The 15696-nt window shown below is 38.4% G+C and overlaps 1 protein-coding gene and 1 long non-coding RNA gene across 2 annotated transcripts in view; one reads left to right on the forward strand and one right to left on the reverse strand.

The window, feature by feature from the left end:
* The window catches only part of LOC147885557 (uncharacterized), a 91384-nt gene that overhangs the window by 27012 nt on the left and 48676 nt on the right, over positions 1–15696 (reverse strand). The gene's annotated exons all lie outside the window — the stretch shown is intronic.
* Positions 1479–15696, forward strand: part of LOC147885558 (uncharacterized) — a 36819-nt gene continuing 22601 nt past the window's right edge. The window contains exon 1 of the long non-coding RNA XR_015543490.1: positions 1479–1633. This is a non-coding gene — a long non-coding RNA (uncharacterized LOC147885558). The remainder of the gene's footprint in view (positions 1634–15696) is intronic.

The following is a 15696-nucleotide window of genomic DNA, read 5'->3' on the forward strand; positions in this document are numbered from 1 at the left end:
GCAATGGACTACCACTAACAAGTAAAATTTTATGTATAAAAACCTTCCATCATCAATCTTGTTTTATGTGAGTAGTGATAATCATGATTGTACAATTCTAGCCATCTATGTATAGTGCTAATGATCCTCAATCGTGTTTGTGGCATTGAAGCAAAAGCAGAAGCAGCAATGGACACTACATGTAAAGCCATCGGTGCTATTTGTGTAGCTAGCCATGAATGTTGTAGTGACAATTGTCTCTTATTAGTGTGTGCTCTTCCTCTTAAGCGTGACAAGTCATTGGTATCAAAGGTTGCATCAACAAGCAATGGAATAGCATTGACAGGTAAAGTTAGATCCCATAAAACTTTCCCGTATAGGTGTTGTTTCCATAAGCAATAGCCATCTATTTACAGTGATAGTATATATGTATAGTATTAATGATCCTCATGTGTATTTGTAATATTGAAGCAGAATCAACCACTAGATGCAAAGACATCGGTGCTATATGTGCATCAAGCCATGAATGTTGCAGTGAAAACTCTCTTATTAGTTGTGCTCTTCCTCTTAAGCGTGAGGAGTCATTGGCATCAAAGGTTTCATCTATGTATAGCGCTAATGATCCTCATGCTTGTTTGTGCCATTGAAGCAGAAGTAGAAGTGGCCACCACATGTAAAGCCATCGGTGATATTTGTGTAGCTAGCCATGAATGTTGTGGTTGCAATTGTCTCTTATTAGTGTGTGCTCTTCCTCTTAAGCATAAGAAGTCATTGGTATCAAAGGTTGCATCAACAAGCAATGGAATAACATTGACAGGTAAAGTTAGATCCCATAAAATTTTCTTGTATAGGTGTTGTTTCTATGAGCAATAGCCATCTATTTACAGTGATAGTATAGATGTATAGTGTTAATGATCCTCATGTGTATTTGTGATGCTGAAGCAGAATAACCGCTAGATGCAAAGCCATCGGTGCTATATGTGCATCTAGCCATGAATGTTGCAGTCAAAATTGTCTCTTGTTAGTGTGTTCTCTTCCTCTTAACCGTGAGGAATCATTGGCATCAAAGGTTTCATCAACAAGAAATGGACTAGCACTAAGAGGTAAAATCTGATGTCTAAAAAACTTTCATCATCAATGTTGTTTTGTGTGAGTAGTTATAATCATGATTGTACAATGCTAGCCATATATGTATAGTGCTATTGATCTTCATGCTTGTTTGTGGCATTGAAGCAAAAGCAGAAGTGGCCATTGCCATGAATGTTGCAGTGACAATTGTCTCTTATTAGTGTGTGCTCTTCCTCTTAAGCATGAGAAGTCATTGGTATCAAAGGTTGCATCAAAAAGCAATGGAATAGCATTGACAGGTAAAGTTAGATCCCATAAAACCTTTCCATATAAGTGTTGTTTCTATGAGCAATAGCCATCTATTTATAGTGATAGTATATATGTATAGTGTTAATGATCTTCATGTGTATTTGTGATATTAAAGTAGAATCAACCGCTACATGCAAAGCCATCGGTGCTATATGTGCATCTAGCCATGAATGTTGCAGTGAAAACTGTCTCTTATTAGTGTGTGCTCTTCCTCTTAAGCATGAGGAGTCATTGGCATCAAAGGTTTCATCAACAAACAATGGACTAGCACTGACAGGTAGAATTTGATGTCTAAAAAACTTCGATCATCAATGTTGTTGTGTGTGAGTAGTGATAGTCATGATTGTACAATGATAGCCACTCTATGTAGAGTGATAATGATCATCATGCGTCTTTGTGGCATTGAAGCAGAAGTAAAAGCAAAAGTGGCCACTACATGTAAAGCCATCGGTGCTATTTGTGCAGCTAGCCATGAATGTTGTAGTGACAATTGTCTCTTATTAGTGTGTGCTCTTCGTCTTAAGAATGAGAAGTCATTGGTATCAAAGGTTGCATCAACAAGCAATGGACTAGCATTGACAAGTAATGTCAGATCCCAAAAAATTTTCTTGTATAGGTGATGTTTCTATGAGAAATAGCCATCTATTTACAATGATGGTGTATATCTATAGTGTTAATTATCTTCATACGTATTCAACCGCTACATGCAAATCCATTGGTACTATTTGTGCAACTAGCCATGAATGTTGTAATGAAAACTGTATGTCATTGGTGTGTGCTCTTCCTCTTAAGAATTATCAATCATTGGCATCAACCATTACATGATCATCAAGCAATGGACTAGCATTAACAGGTAACATTTTATCCTATAAAAGCATTCCTCATCAGTGTTTTTTTTTTGAGAAGTGATAGTCATCTATGTATAGTGTTTTAATGATCATTATGAATCTTCATGGCATTGAAATAGAATTGACCATGACATGCAAATCCATCGGTGCTATTTGTGTGGCTAGCCATGAATGTTGCAGTGAAAATTGTCTTTTATATTGTGTGCTATCCCTCTTAAGCATGAGGAGTCATTGGTATCAAAGGTTGCATTAACAAGAATGAACTAGCATTGGCTCGTAAAATTTGATCCCTAAATTTGCTATGTGCTCTTCCAATTAAGCCCATTTAAGTCCAATTGATCCCTAAGTATGATAATTTCCACCAATAAAAGTGTTACTGAATTGAGCCCGATTGTCTCATTGTTACAAAAACTGCCCTTGCATGCAAAGCCATTGGTGCCATTTGTGCAAGCAAGCATGAATGTTGTAGAACCTTGCTACATTCATAGGTATGAGGATTTGATTACCTAAAAGCTTCTCGCATCACTAACCTTATTGATCATGATACATATTTGTGGCATTGTTACAGAATCCATTCCTACATGCAAAGCCATCGGTGCTATTTGTGCCAATAGTAATGAATGTTTTAGTGAAACTTGCCTTCTATTGGTATGCACTAGTCCACTAAAGCATAAGCAATCATTGGTGTCAGATGAAGCATCTGCAAGTAATGGACTAGCTTTAATTTGAAAGGTATACACAAAAGTGTGTAACTTGTGATTTCATCTCATACTTTTTTTTCTTATAGAATTATGTAATCTTTAGTAGTGTCCATTCAGGTAATCACCAAGAATTATGTTTCTTTCAACGGTATCTATATTTGCTAGTTGTTACTAATGATCTTTTTAGAGTGGGAAGGTTTTCTTTATTGTGCACATATTTTGATTCAATTCATTGATATGGTTTGATTTCTTAAATATTTATTCCAATTCATAGCTCTTCACTTACAATGGATTATATCATGATAACATGTGTAGAAAGTGCCCCTACATGCAACATTGTTGGCAGAAGATTCTTATTTTATTTAGATAATTTATCTATCATGCAAGATCATTTACAATTTGAAATTGAATTGATTTTCTCATAGATTGATCAAATTTACTTATGAGAAAAGATTCGATGCCCTAGGCATAGAGATAATGCAATCTTGTCTATTTATTACAAAATAATATTTTCAGGGTCTATCCAATTAATCACTTTATTTAATGTCATCCAAGCAATGGCGATAGTCGATATTCATAAAAACAATAGTCAAACAAATGAAATCTTGTAAAATTACAAAGATTTCATCAAGGTTTCCTTTCTAGCATGGATTGAGGGAAGGCCTATTATGATTTCTATAAACCTATTCTGAACCCAAACAATTGTAGCTACTTCCCTCACCTACATGCTCTTAAAAAGTTGAAAATTAATATAATATAAAAAAATAAAAATAAATATTTCAATTACTTCCTTCTTGAACTACTTTCAACAAATTGATTGAAACTTAATATGCTAATTTTTGTGTGAATTTAAACTTAATAAAGTAATATGTTCATAACCTTTGGCATCGTAGTATATAATATTTCCACATTTACAATTTCTTTAAGAAATTTGAAGTCTACACTAAAAACGTTGAATCTAGAAACATATGGTTGTTTACTAAGACACACAATACTTTCTATCTGCTGATAAAGTATATATTTCAAAAACTATGAGAAAATTATAAGTTATCTGTGACTCCTTTTTCACATGACCATACTCCGCTACCTATTTTGGTTGATCTAGCATTTCATGAATTTTAACTTGTATGTATCATTTTTCAAAGTTTTTTGAAAAGAATAATTTTATTCACAGATTATCCATTATGCAAGATTGTTTGTGATTTAAAAATTAATTTCTTTTCTCATATATTAATTAAAATTACCTTTGAAACAAGAATATGTACTCTAGGCAGGCATGGAAGAATCAAGAAAATGAGTATACGTGATATGCACAAGAATTATTATCTGCTTGTTGTACTAGTGAGCACTTTGTATCTCATCTTGTTCTTGAAAAGAATAATTTTTTGCAAAATCTATCACAGATATAATAGTGTCAGGGGGAAATTGGCAAGGCACATCCTGAACTGCTTATCCTACCAGCTAGCCATGAAATTGTGAAGCACATATTTTGGGATGGATTGGACCATGTGACCTACAAGCTCCCTTGGCTAGGTCCTCTTACATGACAATAGCCATCTCTTTTTATTGGATCCTTCAACATCGACATTTTTAAATCTCCATTTTAGAGCAACGTGGTTGCCTTCCCTCATTTCATTTGGACAGACATTGAATGTCTTCCTTTTCAGCTTCAAATTGCAATGCTTGCATGTGCCGTGAATGCAATCAATCCTGTGCCACTCACGGTCCCCCTTTGGACAAACCATTGGCTCCCACAGAGACCTCAGTCTAAAAAACTTGCCCTCCCTTGGAACACATGATGAGGATCCATGTGGCCTACAGATTGCGCATTCATTGGGGAGGCATGGGAATCAATCCCCATGGAGCAATGCTCCAACACAACCAGATCTCAAGTCATTCATAGATTGTCGGGCCAGGTGAAAGTCTATGTGTGTTTTGCAACAACAAACATTCCTATCTTTGAGTTTCCTGATGCCACCACGGCTTACAAAAAGCTCTTCTACCAAATTGAAATGTCTGGATTCTGATCCACAAACTTGAGATACAACTATGTCTACTGCTGACTCAACATGCAGGAACAACAGAATAATGAGCCCACTTTTTGCTACCACTAAAAGAATACAAAACACAGTCTAATTAAAGTATATAATGAAGCAAAAAAATTTGCAACCACCGCACTGGTCTTGGACAATCACAATCTCAATCACTGGGCTAGTTTAGGACATGTTAAGGATAGTCACAATTTTAGCCACTGGGATGGTTTAGGACACTGTCATAGTTTCAACCACTGGGATGGTTTAGCCCGACGGTCTCAACTTCACATATTAGACAATAACAAGTATATTTCTTTTCGTTTCTGAATTTCACCATTAGAAAATATCAATATATTGCTTTTCATTTCTGAATTCCACAATTTAACAGTGGTATATGACCCGAATAGCAGAAAATTAAATTTAATGAATTTAAGTACTAAGAAACACAATAATTTCAACCATTGGCCTAGTCAATAACTACTGTATGTTTAACCACGTTGGTTCAAGACAATCACATAACTGGTGATTGAGTTGAAGCAACCACAGTTGCATGGTGTTCCAACCACTGGGTTGGTTTAGTAAAATAATAATATATTGTAAAATATATTGCTATTAATTTTTGCTCAACCATTCCATCGGGTTGGACAATAGCTAATGTCTGTTCAACCATGCTGGTTCAGGACAATAGCTAATGTCTGTTCAACCATGCTGGTTCAGGACAATCACACCACTGGCAATTAAGCTAAACAAGCCTACAGTTGCATGATGTCCCAACCACCGGGCTAGTTTAGGACAATCACATAGTCCAAGCTTAGTTTAAGAAAAGAAACAAGTAAACTATACCAAAGCTCAATAAAAAACAACCATCGGGCTAGTTTAGGCACCCTTAACCTGCGTTGTATCTAGCATGTGTATGATGTGCTCCTCAAACACCTTTCGTCACGTCCGCTTCTTATAGATGTCCTTTCTATTTGGAGAAACTCTCATCGTCACTGTAGCAATGACTGTCGTACTTAGGCTATCTCTCCTTTTCTTGCATTCTATTAAAGCCCACAGACTTCTCTGATCGGGATGATCATGCATTGCTTTTGCTCTACATTCAACTGCTAGAGCCACGGTCCTCTTGATTGACAACATCTTCGACATTGTGCACCCAATCCATTTCTCCTTTATTTTAGGGGACACCAACATAGCTAATGTCAATTTGTTTGTAGCTAGTTGATCTAAGATATGCACCCCTTTCACTTTCTGTAGGCCCTTTCTCAAGTTAGAGAGCATCGCCTGTTGGGCATGTATCTCCCGAGGTATTGGTAGGGTTATTAGTCTACGAACTTTAGGGTGTAGGATAAAGCTTGCGAAGACTCGAGACTGATAATCACCTGAATTGCCTGGTGTTGCTGCCTCAAATGCTCCCACCAATCATTGTGGGGGTTAAAGGTCACTGTGCCTTAACCCCGATTATGTACAATACTCAAACACATATATAAATGAATGAAAAAGAAGATTAGGGTGGTTCTGCACCCACCAAAACTTGTGTGGCTCTCTGTCTCTCTCTCTCCTTCTTCCGTTCTTGCTTCCGTTGAGAGCACTCTCAACTGGTATCAGAGCCCGGGTGATCTAGCTGAGCGTGCGTGAATGCTTTGAAGCTCAGCAGCTCTGTGGGAGGAAGGAGAAGCTCTGTGGGAAGCTTTGTGGGTGACTTTACTTGCATCCGAGTGTGCAGAGACCTTGGAGGAACCTTTGGAAAAGTCACTTTGGCTTTGCGAAGTGGTTTTGAGAGCCTGTTAAGAGCTTTCAAAGAAAAAGTCGTTTTTTGAGCTTTTCCCTGTTCCGTTCGATGACAGAGACTCCGTATTGACTTGTAGAGGTAACTATTGCTTGCTTTTGGTGTCCACATTACTTCAGGAGCCTGGAAACACCTTCATTCTTGAATCTGGGATCATTTCAGTGGATTTCTGACTCACTGTGTCAGTTCCTGCGTTTTTTTGCCCGGGTGTTGGAACTCAAGTTTGGAGCAACCATTTGCAGATCTGTCAGTTCCGGTGGACTCAGGAGGTCCTAAAACTTCTATGTTGCTCATCATTCGCACTCCGGTGGAGTTTACAGATAGCTCTGTTTCCAAAAACGTTTTTCAGTCCGTGTGTTGGACCCAGTGATTGAGACCACGGTTTCCAAAACCGTCTGTCCCATTGCGTTCCGGACGCCCAAAAACCCCTACCTATCAGTTCTTGCGCGATTTGGTGGAGGATTTTCAGAGTTATAGATCTCTGTGTATTCGATTTCGTCTCTCTGTTATGCATTTTTCATACTAAGGTTTTGAAACCTTAGATTTATGCCACATGGCAGTGGATAAGTGTTGACTCCCATTTCTCACTCATCGGTTAGGATTTTGGAGTTCTGGCAGAAGAGAGATATTTGCAGATTTTCTTGCTGAGTCCGATTATGCAATGGCGCCCATGTTTTGAAGCATCTCAGGTTCTATTCTCAGTAGCACTCATTACCGTGGGACTATGATTTCTTGAGCATACCTTATGCAGATCACTCTGGTTGCAGTTTGAGCAGTGTGCGCTCATTCGTGGTATGCATTGGGTTGCAGTGGATGATTTATAGGCCATTTGGATGCATTGCGGTCCTTGTTGGATGCGCTGATAGGCCCAAATTGCCTTGTGGGATGCTATTTTTTTATGGACGCTTTGCACATGGATGCTATTTTAAGATGAGGGACAGCTTTGACACATTGTAGGTGATGCACTGATAGTGCTATGCTCTCTTGGATGAGATATTATTGATGCATATGCCAGTGGACGGTGTTTATGCTTGAGTCATTTGGCACTTATTGGCATTTTCTTTTGGGCTAGATTTGCTCATATGGATGCATAGTATATGCACATGAGTCAGATGCATCTTTTGATGCTTTGAGCTTTGAGTTTTGGTGATATTTCACTCTATTGTGGCATACACATTTGGGTGCACCTGGTATTTGGTGTGATTCTCTCTTGCAGGCACTAGCATTTGGGATTTTGTTTCATTTGCATCATGGCATCCTCTTCCACGTCTGAAAAGGAGTTTTTCAGCATTAAAAAGTTTGATGGGACAAACTTTTCTTTGTGGAAAGAACAAATAAGGGATGTGCTTATTCAAAAGAAGCAGATTAAACCCTTGGCAGGGATTGAAGCTAAGCCTGCAAATATGTCTGAGGATGATTGGAATGAGTTGGATGCATTAGCAAAGTCTACTATTAGACTTCATCTTGCAGAATCAGTTTATTTCACAGTAGTAAATGAGCAGACTACGGAAGATTTGTGGAAGAAACTGTGTGCCACTTATGAAAAAGAAACTGCCTCTAATAAAGTTTACCTCATGAAGAGGTTGTTTGAGCTGCAGATGAAGGAAGGGGTCTCCATTGCTTCTCACTTGAATGAATTCAATATTATTTTCAGCCAGCTTTAGGCTCAGAAAATGAATTTTGATGCGGAGACTAAGGCAATATTTCTCTTATGTTCATTGCCATCCTCATGGGATACCTTCCGTACAGCTGTCAGTAACTCTGCACCTGGTGGAGTACGAAATTTACATGGTGCAGCCGGAAGGCTTTGAAGAAAAGGGCAAAGAGCATTTAGTTTGCAAGCTGAAAAAGAGTCTCTATGGTCTTAAGCAAGCACCTAGAGAATGGTATCAGAAGTTTGATGCTTTCATTCGGTCCCAGGGTTTTAGAAGGAGTGAAATTGATCACTGCCTCTACACTAAAAGGGCTAAGGATAATAGCCTCATAATCCTGGCACTATATGTGGATGATATGCTATTGGCTAGCAAGAATACTTATGAGCTAGATGCATTAAAGGCCAAGTTGCATGAGGCCTTTGATATGAAGGATTTGGGATTTGCAGGTCATATTCTTGGTATGCGCATCACGCGTGATCGGAGTAGGAAGCTCCTTTGGCTTTCACAAAAAGAGTATGTTACAAAAGTATTACAGCGTTTCAATATGGAGGGGGGGAAGGCAGTGAGTACTCCATTGCCTCCATATGTGAAACTGAGTCATACAGATAGTCCCAAATCAGATGAGGAGAGGGCCATGATGGCCAAGGTTCCTTATGCATCAGCAGTTGGGAGTCTTATGTATGCTATGATAGCTACTAGACCAGACATTGCATTTGTAGTGGGAGTTGTTAGCCGATATATGGCTAATCTAGGAAAGAGGCATTGGGAGGCAGTTAAGTGCATCATGAGGTACATGAAGGGTACCAAGGAGATGTGCATTTGCTTTGGTAAAGGAGACATGCGTGTACTTGGGTACACAGATTCAGACTATGCAGGGCATGTGGATAGTAGGAGATCCACTTTTGGTTATGTGTTCACCTTTGCAGGTGGTGCAGTGTCGTGGATGTCTCGCGCACAGAAGTGCGTTGCTTTGTCTACCACAGAGGCTGAGTATGTTGCAGCCACAGAGGGTTGCAAGGAGGCTATATGGCTTGATCAGCTAGTGGGAGATTTGGGGATTCATACAGGTGTACCGACATTGCATAGTGATTCCATGAGTGCTATTCAGCTAGCACGGAATCCGGTCTTTCATGCAAAGACCAAACACATTGAGGTCAGGTACCATTTCATCAGGGAGGTACTTGAGGACAAGCGCATAGAGCTTGTCAAGGTTCATACAGATGATAACCCTGTAGATATGCTGACGAAGAGTCTACCTAGTCAGCGGTTTGAGTATTGTCGTGTATTGATGGGCATTGGATAGTATGCTCACTAGTTATTCTCCCTTAAAGGCACATTGTCCTTTAAGTGGGAGGTTGTGGGGGTTAAAGGTCACTGTGCCTTAACCCCGGTTATGTACAATACTCAAACACATATATAAATGAATGAAAAAGAAGATTAGGGTGGTTCTGCACCCACCAAAACTTATGTGGCTCTCTGTCTCTCTCTCTCCTTCTTCCGTTCTTGCTTCCGTTGAGAGCACTCTCAATCATGACACCATAGCTCATTCTGCAACCGCTTCTTGCTACTGCTATGTAAGGAGTCTTCTGTGTTCTCATTGTTTCTCCCTTCGAAGATGTTGCAAAAGTGCATTCCGTTGTCGATTTGATACTATGCCAGCGCTTTCCTTGAGCTGCACTCTATTCCTTGTGCCATAATTTGGCTTTTTGGCGTTCCTATCTCGTAGTTTCTGTCTGCTTCTCTTGCAAGCCATGATGAGCTACATGTTGCCATTGAAGCCATGGCCATGATCAATCTAGAATACACCCACAGAAGCTAGCTAGTGAGGCAAGCAAAGAATAGAAGACAACTTACCCAAAAGAAGACAATGGGAAACCAAATTCTGTGCAAGGTCACATCGAGGTGTGTGCAGGTTGCACTTCATTTGCAGAGCAAGAGAAGGTCGCAAGTATTTAAATCTTCCAAGATTTGGTGGGCGGGAGGTGTGAAAATTTGAAATTCATGGGAATAGCAAAATTTTAGCCTTCAATTTTCCCCCATCCGATGATACACGTCAGCAGAATTGGATATCCCAAATAAGTGCAATGTGGCCTAAAATGCTTCAAAACACAAAATGGCCAAAGGGCATGCTATCGGGTTTGATGTTGTGTATTATTAAATGCAATGACCTTTGGCATGCTTATGAGCCATATACCAAGCAAGTGAATGGAAAAAGGAACAATTCAAAATTGTAAATAGTGTTGGATTTATTAAAATATCTTTGCACATGCACAAATTACACTTTTCCAACTTCTTCCATTTTAAAGTGAATCTAGATACCAATACCAACAACTATCAATGTTTTAAGACCATCATGCACTAGTCCCAATAGTTTGGATTCCAAATTTTCAATCCATTTTGGTTTTCAACAAATCAAAAGAAAGTTATTGAGTGTGCCCTCAAATGGGTACGCATCACTTTAGCACAACATTGGAGGCCCATTATCCCATGCATAATGATATCATTTAGGTGTGTCCTTGGGTTGAGGAGAAGCTCATGTAGTGTACTTTAGAATGATTACTTGGTTGCATGTATGTATAGAACAACGTTTTTATGTTTTTGACTAAATTGCTATATCCTATAGTCTTCAGAATGCATGCTTCATAGGCAACATAGCACTTATAATGCTTTAACGGTCTCATTATGAATCCTTATTCTATAATTTTTTAGTCTCATGTTCAAGTTGGAATGTGCACTATAACTTGAAGACAAATTTTTCCAAATTCCGTTGAGAAATGCATAAGTTATGGGTCATGCAAGATACCCATATATAGAAAAGTCCCTGAACCTCACAAAAAATGGCTACACTCAAGCAAACAATGACCCAAGAACAAAAAAAACACCGTATTGCAAAATTTGGGAATCCCCCAAGTCCTACTTTAGGATCCCCAGATTCCCCAATATAGATTTTTCTCATATAGAAGATACAAAACATAAACTAAAGCAATACATCAATCAATATCTTTCCACAATGTATTGAGAAATTGTGCACATCTTGTGGATTTAATGCAAAAGAGTATTGGACTTACTTCTGCATGTGAGGTAAAACTACACCGTGTGGCCAAATAAAATTGCACATGATCGAACTTCATACTTGTTGCATGGCCAAATAAAATCTTTGCTGGGCTACATACTTGTGATGGGTGTTTAAAATAAATTCAAATACACTCACAATTCATGCCTTTTGATATCACATTAGAATAGTTTGCTATGACAACATTGTTGCAAGAATTGGTCTCCTCTTTATAATAGGGATTTAGATTAGACAACTCTCTCCCTATTTAAATACAGTGTAGACACAACTAAGAGCCATTATGAAATCTAGCCCCAAGACTCTGTACACCAGTCCAACTACTGCGAATCTATGGCATACCCAAAAGACTTTGAAATGCTTTTAATTTGTTCTATCTGAAAACAATGTTGGATGGCATCCTCATAGAAACAAACCTGAAGAAGGAGGAAAATAGCTATAAGGAGGACATGCTTTGGTGGTGGGTGTATTACTTGGAGTCGACATAGATGGTGATTATTAATTTTCCTAGCTATTGTTTTTTCTACTCCTTTAAGGTACTTGTCAAGCTCATGATGTAGGTTTCTTTTGGTAGGACATGAAAGAGGCTCGAAGATGTATAGAGCACAAATAGTAGGATGAAGAGGACCCCTAGTAAAAGGAGGAGTTACTATGGGCGTATAAGTCAATAGAGTCAAGAAAGCAGTGTGTGATCTGAGTGTGTAAAGAGGTCAGCCATAGTGCAGTAGACTAGCCTCCACAGCTAGGGGATGCTTGCTATAGAGATGTTGATAAGATAGTTGGGAGTTTGGAATTTTCTTGACATAATAAAATCTTGTAGACATTTCTTGAATGGCAGTAGTGTAGGGATAGCATGGTAGTAGTGTAGGGATAGCACAATAGTAGTGTAGGGATAGCACAGTAGTAGTGCAGGATTAGTGAAATGTTGCACTAGAATATGAACTGCCACCAACGCAGTGGTTTGCTTCTATTATTACAAGATGAATGGATTCGTTATGGGAAACCAACACAGTGGTTGTTGGGATATATTAAGAGAAAGCATGGGATGAAATCTAATGGTTAACAAAACGATAAATAGTCTAAAAGGCACTATTTTAGTATAGCACTATGCAACATATTTTAGGATAGCATGGTAGTAGTGTAGGGATAGCACGGTAGTAGTGCAGGATAAGTTATCACCACAGCACGGTGGTTGGTTTGCACTAGGATATGAATAGCCACCAACATGGTGGTTTGCTTCTATTATAACAAGGTGAATGGATTTGTAGGATGTGTGGCTTTGTTATGGGAAACCACAGGGTGGTTGTTGGGATACACTAAAAAGTATAAGCATGGGTTTCATCATTTGGGATTTATAAAAACAATTTAATAAAACTAGCACAGTGGTTGGCAGTCTCAATACAAATTCCATTTTGTAGGACAAGTGGACATATTGTTTTCCTGCAATACACTACTCCAAGACACCTCAAGATGTGCTCATGCATGTCTAAATCCAATTTGAAGACACTCTTTTCCTTCATTCCTTGTGGCATAGGTTGCATTTGGAACTTAATAGCTCTTACTAGATGAGAGTATACACATGTTTGTAGACTCTTATATAGTAGTTCGTAATTGCAGACTCTTATATATGTTTCCTCAACTTTGTACTTAGGTTTTTGTGCACTGCAACAGAAAGTATGGGTCATCTTCCTCGTTCTCCCGAGAATTTCCGACAATTCCAAAGTTATCCACCTCTTCCAAACAGTTAGTGAGGTCATTGAAACTCTCCCCAAACTATGGTGAGTCGTTTGTCTCTCCATTTTTTGTGACTCCATGTGAATGTAGAGGAAAAATGTGAACTCGATCCCATGTCTTTGTAGTTGCAATGTTCTCACAATCGTCATGATCCCCTATGATGCACGCACTATAGAAACAAGAAAGTTTTATCGTTCTAATTAGTTGGTTGTTTGAAAAGCTCCATATGTTGTGCAAACCACGAACTCCTTTAATTTTCTCACAATTGTGCTGGCTTCTCCTTTGCACTTCATCCAGTTTCACTTCATGGAACACTCCATGTACTATAGTATTCTTAAGGCACACACTAATAAGAGGCAGATGTTCATGTTTAAGAGGAAGAGCACACACTAATAAGAGGCAGATTTTACTACAACATTTATGGCTAGTCACACAAATAGCACCGATGTCTTTGCATGTACCGATCAATTCTAGTGCAATGTCATTAAGATACAAGGGCAATTTACGGATCAAAATATTCCATTATCCCTGCCAGTACTAGGACCTCAACCACCACCACCATGAATTACTCCCCTGAATCAAGTATTGGTGGAAGAGCTACCTAGTGATTGGGGAGGCCCCAAACCTGCCTTGCTATGCCCAAAATGGTGACAATTATAATCGGCCCAACATTACAAGTCACTACATTCCAGTCTACCCAGCTGCATGATCATCTGTTTGCTATGAATCCCACATCATTTGAGCTATGCTGTAAGACGATGATACACTTAGGGGATAACATGAGGGAGAATCCCCAAGAGGATAAATCTTTAGGTTCCTCTGTCCCAGATGATAAAGGCTTCAAACTTAGAAGTAGCTAGCAATGCAAGCATGACCCCCAAGGTGCTCAACATGTAATTGCATCAACAAACGATCCCATAAAAACCTTCCTCATTGGTGCTCTTTGTCTGACCACAAGAATCAATCTATGTATAATGTTGAAAACACTCATGCATCTTGATGACATTGAGATAGAATCAACCACTAAGTGCAAAGCTATCGGTGCTATTTGTGCGGCTAGCCATGAATGTTGTGGTGAAAAATGCCTCTTATTAGTCTATGCTATTCTACTTAAGCATGGCCAAACATTGGGAGAAAAGGTTGCCTCACTAGGCAATGGACTAGCACTGACAGGTAAAGCTTGATCCCGTGAAAACCTTCCCCATCAGTGTTGTTTTTTTGAGCAGTTGTAGTCATCTATGTATATCTTTAATGATCCTCATGCATCTTTATGGCACTGAAATAGAATCGAATGCTATATGCAAAGCCATCGGTGCTACTTGTGTGGCTAGCTGTCAATGTTGCAGTGAAACCTACCTCTTATTAGTGAGTGCTCTTCCTCCTAAGCATGACATGTCATTGGCATTAAATACTAGCAATGGAATAGCATTTATAGGTACAATTTTATAACATACATACTTCTCTCATCATGGTAATGATAGTCCTTTCTGTATAGTGTTAATGATCTCATGCATCTTCATGGATTTGAAAAAGACTCTGCTACTACATGCATAGCCATCGGTGATATTTGTGTGCCTATCCATGAATGTTGCAATGAAAACTGTCTCTTATTAGTTTGTTCTCTTGCTCTTAAGTATGAGCAGTCATTGGCATCAAACATCGTATCAACAAGCAATGGACTAGCACTGACATCTTGATTTTTATAACCTAAAACATTCACTCTTCAATGTTGTTTGTGTGAGTAGTGATATTCATATGTGTATAATTGTAGTCACTTAGGTACAATATGTCATTAGCACCAAAACGTGCATCAACAAGAAATGAGCTAGTGCTAAGATGTGAAAGTTGATCCTGTAAAAATTACCCCTATCATTATTGTTTCTATGAGCCATGATAGCCATCTATTTATAGTAGCAATAGCATATGTGTGTTCTTTGAAGTTGGATACCATGGCATATATTTTCAATGACCTAGGGGAATATGATTATCACTCCCTTTCAATGTAAAGCCATAAACAATATTGTCTATTACTAGCTCATAATCATTTTTGGGGATATTCCTCATGTCACAGCATTAGATATTATAGGATTTTACCCTTAGAGGATTATAACAAGGTTAAAATATCTTCATTGGATCATCACAGTTTATACAATTTATAGTCCTTTTCTCCTCTTCATCAGTATAGCCTAGCACTCTACATATGAGCTATAAATTTGCTAGGAGAAAGGAACTCTAGGGTGGTAGATTTTGCTCTTATTTTTTCCATAGAAAACAAAACAAAAGTTATAAATACTTTAAAATTACATAATATTCTCAAACACAAAATTCTATGGAGTTTCTCTTTCAAAGACTCATATTCTCTAGAATAGGATACTTTGCAACAATCTGATCCCATATCTTTATGTTGAGTCAAACTCTATCATTTCGTTATTTCATTCTCATATAAATCTTATGGTTATACAAAAGAGGAAAACAAAGAATTATTTCTATACATCTTATACATTGAAACAAAA

This window comes from Dipteris shenzhenensis, chromosome 25 (genome assembly GCF_047967505.1).
Source record: "Dipteris shenzhenensis isolate YYH24624 ecotype China chromosome 25, Dip_SZ_1.0, whole genome shotgun sequence".
Taxonomy (NCBI): Eukaryota; Viridiplantae; Streptophyta; class Polypodiopsida; order Gleicheniales; family Dipteridaceae; genus Dipteris; species Dipteris shenzhenensis.